At 38.1% G+C, this 16944-nt stretch overlaps 1 protein-coding gene across 7 annotated transcripts in view; it reads right to left on the bottom strand.

Moving 5' to 3' along the window:
* Positions 1–16944, bottom strand: part of DENND1A (DENN domain containing 1A) — a 512100-nt gene that overhangs the window by 284171 nt on the left and 210985 nt on the right. The gene's annotated exons all lie outside the window — the stretch shown is intronic.

The following is a 16944-nucleotide window of genomic DNA, read 5'->3' on the forward strand; positions in this document are numbered from 1 at the left end:
GGCTCTAGGAGAAGAGCTAAAAAAAAAATGAGCTCCTTTTAGGCAAAGGATGGCCTAAAGAGGGAGCATTGCTGTATGACACGGTGGGAGAAGAGGTTGATGTGGACAGCCCAGAGCAACAGGTGTGGTTCCCCCACCTACCAAAGGGCCCCCCGAGTTGTTCTTCACCTCTCCAAGCCCACTTTCTTCTACAAAAGGATGCCACTTCCTATTGACCCAACAAGGCAGAACAAATTAAGCAACTCAATAACAAAGTAACATAAATAATACCAAGTGCCCACTACAGTTCACAGACCATATCAGGTACTCAAAATAGGTAACTCCTGTTACGATTATTGGGTAGAAGAGGTCTACTTGCTCTCTCAGGCCACGGAGTGGTTCTAAGCCATATTCTGGATTATTCTAAATGCCTTTAAAATGCTAAGGTGCCACAGGCCTATGTATATTCTTCACAGTTACTTTTAAGATTGTATTTGTCACAAAAGAATGGGCTAGGTCAATAGGGATTTTATTAATATTTCTCTACTTGATGCAAGATAAAGATTTCATTTCAAAGACAGAATGAAAGCAAAAGAAAAAAAGGTAGGGATCATAACTGTATCACCAGTATTTTTTTTTCAATCATTCTTCAATGAATGACTCTTTTCAAAATAACACTGCAAATAATTCCTTGTGCTTTCCTGACTAAAGGAATACCATATATTGTTCCTAATTAAATAAGACTTAACCCTATAAGATTTAGTATGCTATGGTGATATAAAAGATAGCAACAGTAAAGTCTATAAGAGCTATCATTAAACAAACATATGGATGTTAACATTTTTACCTTTCACAAATGTTTGAACTTAACTTTTATGGGTATAAAATAAAGCAGCTTCAGCTAAAGACCAGTTCAGCATACTGAGCCGTTTGTGGGATGGGAGTGAAAATATCTAGTACACCTCAGCTATGTTAGGCATCGGACTACACAGTTTCAAGGCCATTATCTCTCCTCACCTCAGCTACATGACATAGGTATCTTCAGCTGCGACTGACAGATTAAGAAATGGAGGTTCAAAGATGCGTAGCAATCACCAAGGTAGTTAAGTAGCAGTCAGGATTTGAAGTAAGGTCTTCCTGTTCCAGAGCTCATAATCCTCTTTTTTTTTTTTTATAAATCAACTTTGAATTATGGTTTACATATAATAAAACCCATCCATTCCACGTGTGCACTTAGAGGAGTTTTGATAACTCTGCACACAGCTGTGTGCACCACCACAATCAACACATAGAACATTTCCAGGACCCCAAAATGTTTCCTTTTGCCCCATCTAAGTCAACCCTCCTCACCCCGTAAGGGGTGTCCACTAATGTTTCCCAGTTCCTACAACACTATATTGAGATCATCTGTTTACCACCTCTTCTGACCACCGTCTACCTTTTTAAAGTTCGTATCTTTTAAATATCAATTAAAATTCACTCTTTTGGGTATGTAGTCCTATAATTCTATATATGATCTCTTAAGCCACACCATATACTTTAGCCTTGTCCCCAGTGCTGACCAATGAAGGACACATTTTAATAGTAACATATCCCCGTGGGCATGCCCGTGTATCACAATTTCATGGTGTGAGCTGTCACTCTATCCCACGTGAGGAGATATTACAGGAATACCTCCAGTCCACCTAATGTACTAAAACAGTGTAACATTCACAAGCTTCATTAGCTATGTAACTTAACGTTAACAGATTACTTGAGATGCATCTCACAGGTGAATGAAATAAACCAGTCTGTCTACACTGGGGTGGTAATGTATTGTACCTCCGTATTGTATCATGTCTTCTCCTAGTTAAGAAACCATGCCCGGTCCAGAGGTTTAACTATAGTACTATGGGCGGTGGCAAGGGGTTGCTCCATGATCAGAAAAGGTATAACAAAAGTTCTCTGCCACCTGACCCATGTATGTGAGACAAAGGAGGTATAAGAGCAGCCAGCCGTTCTGAACTACTCAACACTCTTATTTTGTAGCAAGAATGGGAGTCAAAACCCAGAGCCACACATTTGCACAGCCAAAAGGACATCCCGACAAACCCAGAAGTAGTTATCCCTGTCCCTAATGCATGGCCCTGCAACCCCCTGGTATTATTCTCTTTTTTCTGCTGTACCTCCTACCAAGAAGAGTGAAAAAACAAAAAACAAAACAAAACAAAAAACAAAACAAAAAAAAACCCCATGGATTCTCTTGTCTGAGAGAACGTAGAGCAGCTGTGGTCTTCAATACTTAGAATTGTCCTGAAACATCAAAAATTTAGTTGGATTCCACATGGTATTCCCAGAGTCCTTTACTAACCAGGATTTAAAATAATGCCTGTTTAGCTCCAAACACGATGATCTTTCCGTCTACTGTGTATTTTGACATCTACTCTGACCCCCATTTGCCTTTAGTATTCCATGGCTCATTTGGTCATCAAACATTCATTGACTGGGAGGCTCTTTGCTGGGTCCTGGGGCTAACAGGTACCACAAACAGTCTCTAATTTTAAGGAGCTCAGTGTCCAGAGGGAGAATCAGATGCATAAATCAACAAGTGTAATTACCAAGATAAGTGCTGTGAGAGAAGTATGCACAGGCACCAATTATCTTTCTCATGAGAGCACACACACACACGTGGCAGATGACCAACTCCATCAGATGTGACAGAATTTCCTTAAGCCCTAGGAGGGGTTGTTAATAATCCTAAAATCAAACAGAAATGGTCACACTAGAGGATTCTTTATTTTATAGAAGGACAGTTGAGTAAAAGCTACTGGCGCACAGAATCCAATAGTGACCCCCAAAAAGAGCTCACCTGATTTTTATGAACAATTTTCTTCTTCCTTTTTCTGTTAATATAAAAAACTGGCACCTTTGTCTGGGTTGAGAATGTAAAATCAGGAAATAAAATGGCGAGTCTTACAACTGTGAACTTCAATCAGCTCATTACAAACCAAAGAGACATATTTGAATGCATGTTGCTACATTCATTTACCTATTCTGCCAAGCCATTCAATTACACGATTTCAGATTTTGTACGAAAAATACCACCATGTTTCTTTCAAAAGCTGGTATTTGGAGAAAAGTGATTAGAACAGCATGCTATGATACGTTAATACGGTGGTTTCATTTAACGGACAATGGCAGTTTCTCAAATGCTCTCTGTATTTTAAATTATTGCACTTAGAATTCACGACTACAACATGTCTCAACTTTTTTTCTTTCTGCTGCACAGTGCACTCCACTGCCACTGTGAATACAAACAAAACACATTATCAGAAGGGTTTTATTAGCATCTGTAATCTTAGCAAAAGTCATTCTTTAAAGGTGGGGGTTGTTCAAATCGTGCGAACACTGAAAAGGATAAAGCATCCTAATTGAGGAAAGGGTGAGGAAGGGAGAGAAAAAGCTAAAGCAGGAGAAAAGTCTTAAACCAAAATTTAACATCCCCTTGGAGAGAGAGGGCACAGAAGAGATGAAGTTTATTCTAACCAGAAGCAGCTGCTGCTGTTCGAATTAGGAAGCATTCCTAATGAATCAGCAGTTCTTATAATAAATATACTCCCCTTTGAAATGTGAGGATTCTGCTACGAGTCCTTCTTTTGATATATTTTTTACATGAACTCATTAGACGGAGAAAGACAGGGATCGAGCATGTTCCTTTCTAAATTACGATGGCTATTTTATACATATCATGTCCTCTTAAGGTTACTTAAGGCATATGAAAACAAGAAATAAAAACCACAAAGCTCACCAGGACCCTTTGTGGCTCACTCTAAACAAACTTTTTAAGATGCTACCTAACAGTATGCCTTACCAAATACCTGCCACTACACTAATTTAACCAAGCCCATTAAATTTAAAATGGAAATCAGAGCTAAACAGTGAAAGAGGCATGCCTTATGCATTAAGAGGAATCCCCAAATTCCAACAAGGTAAAGATCTGCTTGTAGAAGAAGTACATTCTGTTCCCCAGATATCCTTCTTGCCATTTTAGGAAGAGAAAAGGAAGAAAGCATGCATATTTATAAACATGCACACATGCATAATTATTTAATCTCCACCTAGGTTCCGTATTCCTCTCTTCTTGCACTTAAAAACAATCATCTTTAACAGAGGTTTCTCTAAGCAAAAATCACCACGGCTCTATTAATATCGACAAAATTTAAAAGTGCATGCGGGGTGCCTGGGTGGCGCAGTCGGTTAAGCGTCCGACTTCAGCCAGGTCACGATCTCGCGGTCCGTGAGTTCGAGCCCCGCGTCGGGCTCTGGGCTGATGGCTCAGAGCCTGGAGCCTGTTTCCGATTCTGTGTCTCCCTCTCTCTCTGCCCCTCGCCCGTTCATGCTCTGTCTCTCTCTGTCCCAAAAATAAATAAACGTTGAAAAAAAAAAATTAAAAAAAAAAAAAAAATAAAAGTGCATGCTCCCATCAGCAGAAGTGAGTACAAGTGGATGGGCATTATTCTACCTACTAGCTAATCTTCTCCAACTTTTAATTTATCAGCCTTTCTCCTCCTCCTCCTCTTCTGTGGTGGGTTTCTGAGATTCTTGGCGCCTTAGTGCAAATCCCGGCAACTGCAGAAGGAGTTATAGACTGACACCAGGTGTAATGGACAGTTAGAGTTGTCTTTATCTTTCCTCCCCTAACACCAAGGGTGGGTACTTAAGCCTTAAACTTGGAAATGAAAATGAAAGGATATTCTAAATGTAAACACAATCCTCAGCTGCTTAAAAACAATCTTTTCCATAAACTTAGACGTGACCTCCTATCTCACTTGGGTCTTATGATCTCAAACAACAGGTTAAGAGAATGCAAAGGATAACAGACCTGCAGATGACAGAAGTCAAGAACCAAGAAGATTTAACTCCACCATTACCATGTCATATGGAAGAGGCTGAAATGAGTAACTCCTCAGAGGAAGAAAGACTGGCATCATATGAAAGCGGGATTACCCTGCTTCTTGTACCCTAATGGGGGGGTAGGACGTGAGGGGGGAGGGCGGCAGTGTGTGCACTGGAGAACAAATCAAGGACTCTTGAGATCCTTTTGTTTAGAAGATCAGCATGTGTTTGTTCTACATTCTGAGATATTAGAAAAGTGGGGCTGAGCCTCAGGAAATGTGTGTGAGATCACTTGATAAATGTTAGGGCTATATTTGAATCCAGCTCTCTTTGGATCCAAAGCCAAAACACCATGTTGCCTCCTTAGTGTCTTCCCAATCAAGAATTGGTAAGGTTTTGCTCACTGGGAAACACTCCCTCCTTAGGACACTTCACTTGGTCATAAAGCTATAAACCTAGTGACCTTCTCACAAACAGAAAACAAGTCAGAGAAGAGTTAAGTGACTTGACCAGCATGATGTAATTCCATTAAAAATTTTTTTTTAATGTTTATTTATTTCGAAGGAGAAAGAGAGCATGAGCAGGGGAGGGGCAGAAAGAGAGGGAGACACAGAATCTGAAGCAGGGTCCAGGCTGTCAGCACAGAGCCGGACACGGGGCTCAAACTCACAAGCTGTGAGATCATGACATGCTCTGAAGTCAGACGCTTAACCAACTGAGCCACCCGAGCGCCCCTGAAATGTAGACAATGATTTAAACACAAACATACCCAGCTCGGAGCTTCTTATGATGGCAAAAAATTGTAAAGAGAATAAAAATTGGCAGTCTGCTTTTCTCAGGGACTGGAATAAAAGAAATTTGATTATAAATCCAAGCTTCACACATTAGAGACAGGCAAGTTACTTAAACCCTTGGTTTCTTTTTCTTTAAAAAATTTTTTAATGTTTATTTATTTTTGACAGAGAGAGACAGAGCATGAGCGGGGGGAGGGGCAGAGAGAGAGGGAGACATAGAATCCGAAGCAGGCTCCAGGCTCTGAGCTGTCAGCACAGAGCCTGACACGGGGCTCGAACTCACAGACTGTGAGATCATGACTTGAGCCAAAGTCGGACGCTCAACTGACTGAGCCACCCAGGTGTCCCTCTTTTTCTTTAAAATGGAGCTAAATATCTTAAAGTTGTCATAAGGATTCAACAGTAACATTCATGTAACATGCTTAACAGTTCCTAGGTAGCGAGTAACCAATAAATAGCAGCTACTATTACTATTATTAATTTCGACAGTGAAGGATCAGTGAGGTATGGAAACACCTTCATGATTTAGCATTATGTGGCCATTAAAATGTCCTTCAGGAAAAAAATGTCCTTCAGAGAGGACACTTTAATATTACAAAAATATGTAAAAAGAGAGTACGATAAAAAAGGTACATGATCTCAAATATGTAAATTTTCAAATACGTACATGTGTACCATATGTATATTACATGTATCATTAGAAAAGATCGAAAAGGAAATACACAACAATTTCTATTTTAGGATGGTGTTAATTATTTTTTGGTTCTGTGCTGAAAAGAAGTACATTCATTCATTCAAAAGTCACTTTCATTTTTCCTCTGTAGATCTCCAATTGTTCCATTGACATTTTTTAAAATGGACTATCCTTTCCCCTCCCCACCCATGAATGACTCTGGCACCTTTGTCAAAAACAAACAAACAAACAAACAAACAAATTCTCTATTCTGTTCTACTGATCTGTATGTCCATCTTTGTGCCAATATCACAATGTCTTGATTACGACAGCTTTACAATAAGACCTAAAATCAGGTAATGTGGTTCTTCCAACTTCATTCTTCCTTTTCAAACTTATTTTAGCTAAATCCTTTGCCATATAAATCTCCATACAAATTTTAGAATCAGCTTACTGAATTCTAGAAAAAAAGCCTAGTGGTATTGCATTGCACTCCATAGGTCAACCTGGGAAGAACTGACATCTTTGTAACAGTACTCCAGGGGAAAAACCGTATCGATAGGGGGTGTACACACACACACACACACACACACACACACACACACACACACACACACGGAAAGATTTATTTTAAGGAACTGGTTCAAAATCTCTAGGGCAGGCAGCAGGCTAGAAACTCAGGTAAGAGGAGATATTGCATTCTTGAGTCCAAAATGTGTAGGGTGGGCCAGCGGGCTGTAAACTCAGACAGGATTTCTATGTTTTAGTCCTGAGGCAAAAATCCCTTTTTCTCAAAGAAAGCTCAGTTTTTGCTTTTAAGGACTTTAATTGGATGAGGCCCAACCAAGTACTGGAGCATTATCTCCTTTATTTCAAGTCAACAGATTATAAATGTTAATCACAGCACCACCTAAGACTAGTGTCTGCCCCAACAACCGGGCACCACAGCATAGCGCAATTGATATGTACAATAAACCATCACAACATCCTGACAACATTGAGTTCTAGAATCCATGAACATGGCTTATCACTTCATTTATGTAGATCTTCTGTGAACATTTCTCAGAAAGGCTTCACACCTTCCGGTGTCCAGGGAATGCAACTATTTTGTTCAATTTACCCCTATTTCATTTTTTTAAAAATTAAGGTTGACAGAGAATATATTAATTTCAGGTGTAAGTATTTCATATTTCAATGCTACTAGAAAATAGTATGTTATTAATTTCAATTCATAATTTTTAATATCAATTTCCTTACCTCACATCAAATATAAAAGTAATTGAAATAGATCTCTAAGTATAAGAGAAAAAATCTATGAAACATCTATAATATAGGAGAAAATGTTTGTGTTCTTGGGTCATGCAGAGATTTCATAAAATACACAAAACAAACACGAACCATTAAAGAAACAATTGGGGAAAAACTGGACTCTGAAATTAAGAAAATGTTATGGAAATTTAAGAAAAGCCACAGATTAAGAGAAAATATTTGCAAACCACATATCTAATAAAAGGTTTGTAGCTGAAGTATATAAAGAACCCCTACAACTGAGTAACAGTAAGACAAAGAACCCAACTAATAAATAGTCAATAGATTTGAATAGACATTTCACCAAAGGAAATACATGATATAGTTATCTTCTAGGAAATAAGCACATGAAAAGACTTTCAACATTGTAAGTCATCAAGGAAATGCAAATGAAAACCACAATGAGACACTACCATGATTTTAATAGACTGGCTAAAATGAAAAAGATAATATCAACAGTTGATGAAGTCAAGGAGCAATTGAACGATTATATATTGTTGAAAAATTTGACAGTTTCCTATGAAGTTATTATACCGCAAGACCCAGAAATCATACATTCATACAAAAGCTTAAACATATCACTTTTATTTAGGGTAACCAAAATCTGGAAACAACCCAAATGGCCACCAACGAGGGAATAAACGGAGATATATCCATACAATGGAATACCACTCTGCAATAAAAAGGAACAAACTATTCATATACATAACAACATGGATGAATCACAAAAATGTTAAGATGCACAAAAGAAGATGGACATAAAAGAGTACATAATATATGATTCCAGTCACATGAAATCCCAGGACAGACAAAGCTAATCTCTAGTGAAGGAAAACAGGTCTTCAGTTGCCTAGGGCCAAAGTTGGGAGGGGATGACTGAGAAGGGGAACGAGGAACTTTTCAGGGTAACAAATGTTGTGTATCTTGACTATGGTAGTAGTTACACAACTGTATACTTTTGTCAAATTTGCTGAACTGTACACTTAAAATCGGCGAATTTGTGCTTGTGTGTGTTTGCATATTGTTAGGTCTTCCATTTTGGCGTACGGAAGATTAGATATTCGGAAAAACAAATTGCTAATCTGGCAAAAAGCAAATACTCCAGAGAGCAGAAGATGAAATGGAAACAGGAACTCCGGTAAATTAGCAACAAAGCTGGCTTTTACCCTGAAACCCTTTACCAAGCTGTGGGCATTTTGAGTTCCCAAATGATGGAGATACAAGGCAGAAGTGAAAAGAGGTAAAGCCTAGAAACCTCCTAAGTATACTACAGCCTAAATTTAGGTGCTTGAGGGCTACATCTTTAGTGTAAAAATTTTTAAATCTGCATAAATTCTGCCAGCAGAAAATGTTCTATTCTGGATGCTCTTGCAGGGTGGAAACAAACATCTCCACTGAGAATTTCAAACTAAAATATGCTCTCACATGGATTTGTAACCCAAATTCACCTACTATGGTCTCATAAAATGGCAAACAGATAATTTATAGGACAGCATAATTAATTATCAGTACATCTAGGTGACAGAAGCATAAGTGAAATACAGATCTAGTGTAGAGGGACTCAAAATTTAACCAAGGCCTCAAAAATGTCCTACAAATATCACTTTATAGGCAACTAAAACAATCAGAAACAATATTAAAAACTGTTCAATATGTTTAAAAAATAAAAGACTGAAAATGAGTACAAAAGACGATAAATAGCCAAGCAGATCTATAAAAGAATAAAATGGAATTTCACAAATCGAAAAAATTAGACACATGTAAAGGTAAAATTAGTGAACTGAAAAATAAACCCAGATATGTTACCCATAATACGGTCTAAATAGACAAAGAGAAAAAAATTACATGTGAAAAAGAAGATAGTCTATGGCCATACCACCCTGAAAGTCTGCAAAAGATATGCAACTAAGAAGAGAGAGTGAAAAAGCCTAACACATTCTAATCAGATTTCTAAAAGAATGTAATAAAAAGAATGGAGAAGAGGCAAAAGTCAAAGAAATAATGGCTGATAACATTCCAGAACTTCTGGTCCAGATATCCCAAGCAAGAGAAATAAAAGAAATCCATATCAGAGATAAAGCATTGTGAAATTACAGAACTCCAAAGACAAATCAGGAAGATGGAATAAGCAAATTCATTTAAGATCAACAATTAGACACACTAATTTGTGGCAAGTAAATGAAACAAACAAGTAAAAGCAAATCAGAAACACAAAAGAACCTCTTTAACCTAATAAATAACTAATTAAGACCTATCTTACTGGAGGAATGTTAAAATACTCTTTAAGATCAGACACAGTAAAAAAAATCCACTATCTTTAATTCTACTCAACACTGTATTAGAGATACTGGACAGCACAACTGGACAAAAAAAAAAAAAATGAAATAAAGGGTATAAAGAAGAGGAAAGAGGGGCGCCTAGGTGGCTCAGTCGCTTTAGCATCTGACTTTTGATTTCGGCTCAGGTCTTGATCACACAGCTCCTGAGACTGAGCCCCAGGTCAGGCTCTGCACCGACAGCACAGGGCCTGCTTGGGATTCTCGCTCTCCCTCTCTGTCTGCCCTTCCCCAACTCACATGCACTTGGGCACCCATGTGCGCATTCGCTCGCTCTCTCTCAAAATAAATAAACATTTTTAAAAAGGGAAAGAAGACAAAATAGTCATTTATAAATTACATGAATTTCCATCTGAAACCCAAAAGAACACGTAATAAATAACTAGAGTTAATTAGGCACATGGGCCAAAGATCAAGATATTAAAAACTGAATTGCTAAACAACAGAAAATTAAAGATACATGCCATTGATAAACTCACACACACAAAAAATAAGTTCTTCTGGAAAAAATGACTCAAAGATGTGCAGGACCACTATGGAAGATATGTTTAGATGTTATTAGAAGATATTAAAACGTGACCTAAAAAAACCGACATCACATTCGAAATTGGATAGATTCATTAACATAAAGATGTTAATCCACCACAGACCGATCTACATATTCAATGAAAGTCTAATCAAAATCTCAACATGGCTTTTATGAAACTTAGTAACACAAGGCTAAAATGTATATGGACTAAGAAAAGCAAGACATTTTTGAAGAAAAGAAGGTGAGGAAACCTTATCGACAAATATTAAGACTACAGTAACCAACACAACAAAATATTAGCATAGGGATAGACAAAGTAGCTAACAGAATGAAAAACCCGAAATAAGACCTGTAGATAAAGGAAAACTTGATATAGATATATGATGAGGTGGACAATGCAAACCCCTAGGGGAAAGAATGGCTATTCAAAGCACATTACAGGGGCAACTAGATTTCCAAATGGAGAAAAAAAAAATGAAATTGGAATTCAACTGCACAATACCCATAAAAAGCAATTCCAGGTAGATTAAAAATTTAAATGTGAAAGGCAGAAACTTCAAACATCCAAAAGAAAAATAACCCCAATAATAATACTGAACAAAGATATTTAAAAAATATAACCTAATATCTCTCATGAACAGAGACAAAATTTCTACACTAAATATTCAACAAAGTCCAGTAATATATAAAAAGGATAAAATATTATCAAGTGGTTTAGAACATTTAAAAGCAATTGATTATAATTTACCATTTTATTTTTTTAAGATTACTTTTTTCAATCTTTAAGTGTTTTATTTATTTTGAGAGAGAGAAAGAAAGAGAGAATGAGCAGGGGAGGGGCAGAGAGACAGAGGGAGAGAGAGAATCCCAAGCAGGCTCTGCGCTGTCAGTGCAGAGCCCAATTCAGGGCTCAATCCCACAAACTGTGAGATCATGACCTGAGCCAAAAATCAAGAATCAGATGCTTTACCAACTGAGCCACCTAGGTGCCCCTGTAATTTACCATTTTAGAAGAATATAGGAGAAAGACAGGTGTTCATAGCAATAGATGCAGAGTAAAAAACAAAGGTCAATACCCATCCATGATAAACAACAACAACAACAACAACAACAACAACAACAACAACAAACACCTCTGTTAACTCGGAATAGAAGGAAACTTCCTCCCTTTAAGGGTATCTCTAAAAAAAATCTACAGTTCTTTGTTATACATTATAGTAAAACACTGAAAACAAGATAAAGATATTTGCTCTCACCACTTGTGTTCAACATTCCACATGGCACTGGAGGTCCTACCCAGTGCAATAAGGAAGGAAACAAAAGTTAAAGGCATAAAAATCCAAAAGGAAGAAGTAAAACTGTCTCTCTATATATGCAGGATACATGATTGTTTATATGACCTAGAGAATCTAATAAAGTACTATAACAGCTAATAACTAAAATCAACAAGGTCACAGGATACAGTGTCAATATACAAAAAAATCAATTACATGTATATCAAACAACTGGCTAATACAATAAAATAAACAATTCTGTTTACAGCATTGTAAAATGAAACAAAACAAAACACCCTAAAATACCTAGGAATAAATGTAACGAAAGACATGTAAGACCTTGAAACTGAAAAGTAAAAAATACTGCTGAAAGAAATTAAAGATATGTATAAATGGAGAGATAGGCCATGTTCATGGATTAAAAGATTCAATACTGTTATGATGTCTTCTCTCTAAACTGAGCAATAGATTCAATACAGTTGCAATCAGATGTTTTTGTAGAAACTGCCACACTGATTCTAAAATATACATGGAAATGCAAATGATCTAGAATATCTAAAGCAATCTAGATACCACAGTTGGAGCATATATACTATCGGTCTTCAATAGTCACTTCAAAACTATAGTACTCAAGACTGTGGCATAAAGATAAATAAATCCAACAATGGCACAGAATAGACTCACACTTATACAATCATTAAGGCACCAGAGCAACCCAACAGAGAAAATACTCTTCACAACAAATGATGTGGAAAGACTGGATAAACATATGGAAAGAAAAAAAATGAACACCAAATCCCCACCTCATTCCGGGTACAGAAATTAATTTAGGATAGAGAACAAATTTAAATGCAAAAATTATAAAGTTTCTAGACGAACGCATAAGAGAAAACATAAGAGCAACTTGAGGGCAGGCAGAAGTTTTGTAAAGCAGAGCAAATATTGATCATAAAGGGAAAGTATTCATAAACTTCATCAACATAAAAAAAAACCGTTTATCAAAAGAGCCTATTAAGAAAGCAAGCTCTAGACTGGGAGAAAATACCTGTGAAATATATATATCTGACAAAGGATTGGTATTAAAATATATAAAGAATTTCTACAACTCAATAAAGAAAAAGTCAAAGGTTTAACCAACTTTCTGCACGTGCCAATAAGCACATTAAGGGCTTATTAGTCCCCAGGGAAATGCAAATTAAAACCACAGTGAGATACACCTACCAGAATAACTGAAAATAAAGAGACTGACAACACAAAATATTGGTGCAGATGCCAAACTGGAACTCTCATACATGGGGGGAGTACAAAATGGTACAACCACCTTAAGAAAAGGCCTGGCAATTTCTTATAAAACTAAATACACAACTATCTTATGACCCAACACTTTTACTTCTTGTATTTCCGAAGGGAAATGAAAATATGTGATCACAGAAAGACTTCTATGAGTGTTCATAGCAACGTTGCTCACAATAGTCAAACACTAGAATGACCCAGCCGTCCATCAATAGGAGCAAGGATAAACAAACTGGGACATAATCATATAATGGACAAATATTCAGCAATAGATAGCAAAGAACTGTTGATAAACCAACACCACCATGGATATCAAAAACATCACAATGAGGAAAGAATCCTTACACAAAAGAGTACATGAAGTTTTAGAACAGGGAAAACTCGCCTATGGAAGCAAATAATAATAGTAGCTTCCTTTGGGGGACAGGTGCAGGGTTTGGCTGTGAAAAACCATGAGGGAACTTTCTGGGGTAATGAGAATGCTCCATATTTTGAGAAGAGCTTGGACCACACAGGTGTATGCATTTGTCAAAACTCACCAAATAGTTGACTTAAGATTTATACATTTCATTGTACATAACTTGTCTCTAGGAAGGGTGGGGAAAGAATGATAAACAAATACTGAATTCTAGTTAGTAATACATAAGCAGAAGTGTTTAGAGGTGAAGTGTACTAATGTCTGCAACTTCCTCTGAAATGCATAAAAAAGATGTATTGATGGATGGATAGACATGTGGTAGAGCAAGTATAGTAAAATGTTAATTTTAAAATCTAGGTGATGAATATATGAATGTTAAAAGTTGAAGAAAAAAGCACAAAATGAAGTGGGAAATGATAACAGGAAAATCAAGTTTCCTAGGATAATGAGAGCAAACGGAAGGATGAGAAAAAGAGAACTGAAATAGCATGAAACAAGTAAGTCAAGGAAGGGGGATGAGGTATATAAAGGGGTGATTTTAAACACAGGGGTTGGAGAAGGTCTCACTAAGCAGGTGACGTGAATCAGAGGTGAGAGCAAATCATGTCGTTATCTGGAAGAACACTGACCAGACGAAACAATGCAGGGGACAATATGTTTGGAGCAGAGTGGGTGAGAGGAAGCGTGAAATGGAATGAAAATAAGGAGAGGTAAATAGGGGACCACATTACCTTGGGCCTTGTACTGTAAAGACATGGCCTACAAAACAAAACCACTGGAGGATGGGGCCAAGGAGTGGTCTGACAATTTTTTTAAAATCCCTCCAGGTGCTGTGCCTACTGTAGACACTGTCATTCTCTTCTCAAAATTCTAAGGAAAGAATTAAGCCTTAATGCACTGTGGTAATCATTTTATAATATATGCATATATCATTGTATTGTGTGCCTTAATACAATGTTGTATGTCAGTGAAACTGGGGTGGGGGGACGCTTAATGCCTTAAGTATTCCTTTGTATGTAAAGGATTAACTACACTTCTATAGATCAAGAATGATACTATTTATGTTCCCTCCTTGAGAGAATTGAGAAAATAGTCATTCAAACCCTTTTCTGCATTGTGGGATCAGATGAGGAATGCTTTTTTTTTTTTTTTCAACTTTTTTTTTTTTTTTTTTGGGACAGAGAGAGACAGAGCATGAACGGGGTAGGGGCAGAGAGAGAGGGAGACACAGAATCGGAAACAGGCTCCAGGCTCCGAGCCATCAGCCCAGAGCCCGACGCGGGGCTCTAACTCACGGACCGCGAGATCGTGACCTGGCTGAAGTCGGACGCTTAACCGACTGCGCCACCCAGGCGCCCCGAGGAATGCTTTTTGAGAAAAGTTGCAGCTAAGAGGTTAAGACTGGGGGTGCCCCGGGCGCCTGGGTGGCACAGTTGGTTGAGAGTTCGACTTTGGCTCAGGTCATGATCTCACAATCCATGAGTTCGAGCCCCGCGTCAGGCTCTGTGCTGACAGCTCGGAGCCTGGAGCCTGCTTCGGATTCAGTGTCCCTCTCTCTCTCTGCCCCTCCCCTGCTCATGCTCTCTGTCTCAAAAATAAATAAAAACATTAATTTTTTTTTTTTTTTTTTTAAACTGGAGGTGCCTGGGTAGCTCAGCTGGTTGAGCATCCAATTCTTGATTTCAGTTCAGGTCATGATCCCAGGGCCATGGGATCGAGCCCTGAGGTGGACTCCACGCTGAAAGTGGAGCTTGCTTGGGATTCTTTCTCTCTCTCTCTCCCAGTCTGTCCCTCTCCCCAACTCATAGTCTCTCTCTCTCTCTCTCTCTCTCTAAAATAAAATAAAATAATAAAATAAAATAAAATAAAATAAAATAAAATAAAATAAAATAAAATAAAATAAAATATAAAAATATTTAAGAGGTTAAAACTGAAAACCAGGAAGCCACTTGTAGTAATCCAGCAAGAAATGGTTATGGCTTGGGCCAGGGTGGTAGCAGTAAGGTGAAGAGAAGTGATTACATCCTTAAGATATACTTGAATACAAGCGAAAGCTGACCAGGAGACTAGATACAGAATGTGTGAGCAAGAGGGAGGTCAAGGACAGCTCTAAGGTTTCTGGCATGATCACAAGGCAAGATGGCATTACTATTAAGTAAAATGGGGAAGACTGAGAGAATCAGAAGCTGAATTTTGGATATGCTATAAAAAACTGCCTGTCAAACAGCCAAGCAGAGCTGTAGACAACTGGAATTCACAGGGAAGTCCAGGCTTAAGATTGATGTTTAATTTTAAGAGCTGTCAGATGGTACTTAGAGCCATCACATGACACTGGATGTAATCAGCAGATTAAATACATTTCAAAGAGAAAGAAGTCCAAGGACTGAGCCCTGGGGCACGCAGATGTTGAAAGATTTGGGAGACCATACAAGAATCAGCAAAGGAGACAGAAAAGCCTGGAAAGTAGGAAGAAAACAGGAAAATAGGGTTCCTTGGAGATCAGATGATGAAAGGTATCAGAACTTGGTTCAGGGGTGCCTGGGTGGCTTAGTCGGTTAAGCCTCCGACTTCGGCTCGGGTCATGATCTCACAGTTGGGGAGGTGGAGCCCCACATCGGGCTGTCTGCTGTCAGCACAGAGCCCGCTTTGGATCCTGCGTCCTCCTTTCTCTCTTTGCCCCTTCCCCACTTGCATGTGTGCGCGTGCTCTCTCTCTCTCTCTCAAAAATAAACATTAAAAAAAAAAATTTGATCCAACAGAGTGATTTCTCACACCCCCTCTAAGATGGGGGAAAACAGCCACACGCTTGTACAATGAGGGGAAAGAGAGAGTACAGAGCGAGGGAAGCGATAATATAGAATAGAAAGGGGAGAGGTGATGGAATCACATCTTGAGTAGGCGAGAGCGGATGGAACCTAGCAGATGCGGGTTCTCCTCTTGCCAAGAATCTGGACAGTACATCCATGAGAGCAGGAGAAAAAGCAGAACTCACAGACAAATGTACAGATGGGTCAGAAGATGTGGTAGCAGCTTCCAGGCTTTCTCTTCTGACCGTCCATAATAGTGTTTGTTACAGCAAAATAACAACAAACAAGTGAAAAACAACTGGAACCAGTCCACGTGTCCCACAGGAATAGTTTTAATGCCAGTGGTCATATTCTTAGGGCAGCAGATTCTCAGGTATTCAATTTATGACACCTTATACATGTTCTGTTCTTTCATATGCATCACATAACACATGTAATAACTATGCATAAAAGTGATATTCTGGATAGAGAAGTGGAATTGAAGGGTTGTCAACTGTACCCTTTTATTAACCTGTATTATCTCAATTACATATTTCTATATTAACGATTTACCAAGAAAATGTTGATATAGTGCTTGCTTAATAGTTTTGGACATCTACATTCTCAGGGTAGAGGGGATTATGGGTCACTTTCTTCAATTTTGGTATGCTCTACGTTT

This window comes from Lynx canadensis, chromosome D4, assembly GCF_007474595.2.
Source record: "Lynx canadensis isolate LIC74 chromosome D4, mLynCan4.pri.v2, whole genome shotgun sequence".
Classification (NCBI taxonomy): domain Eukaryota; kingdom Metazoa; phylum Chordata; class Mammalia; order Carnivora; family Felidae; genus Lynx; species Lynx canadensis.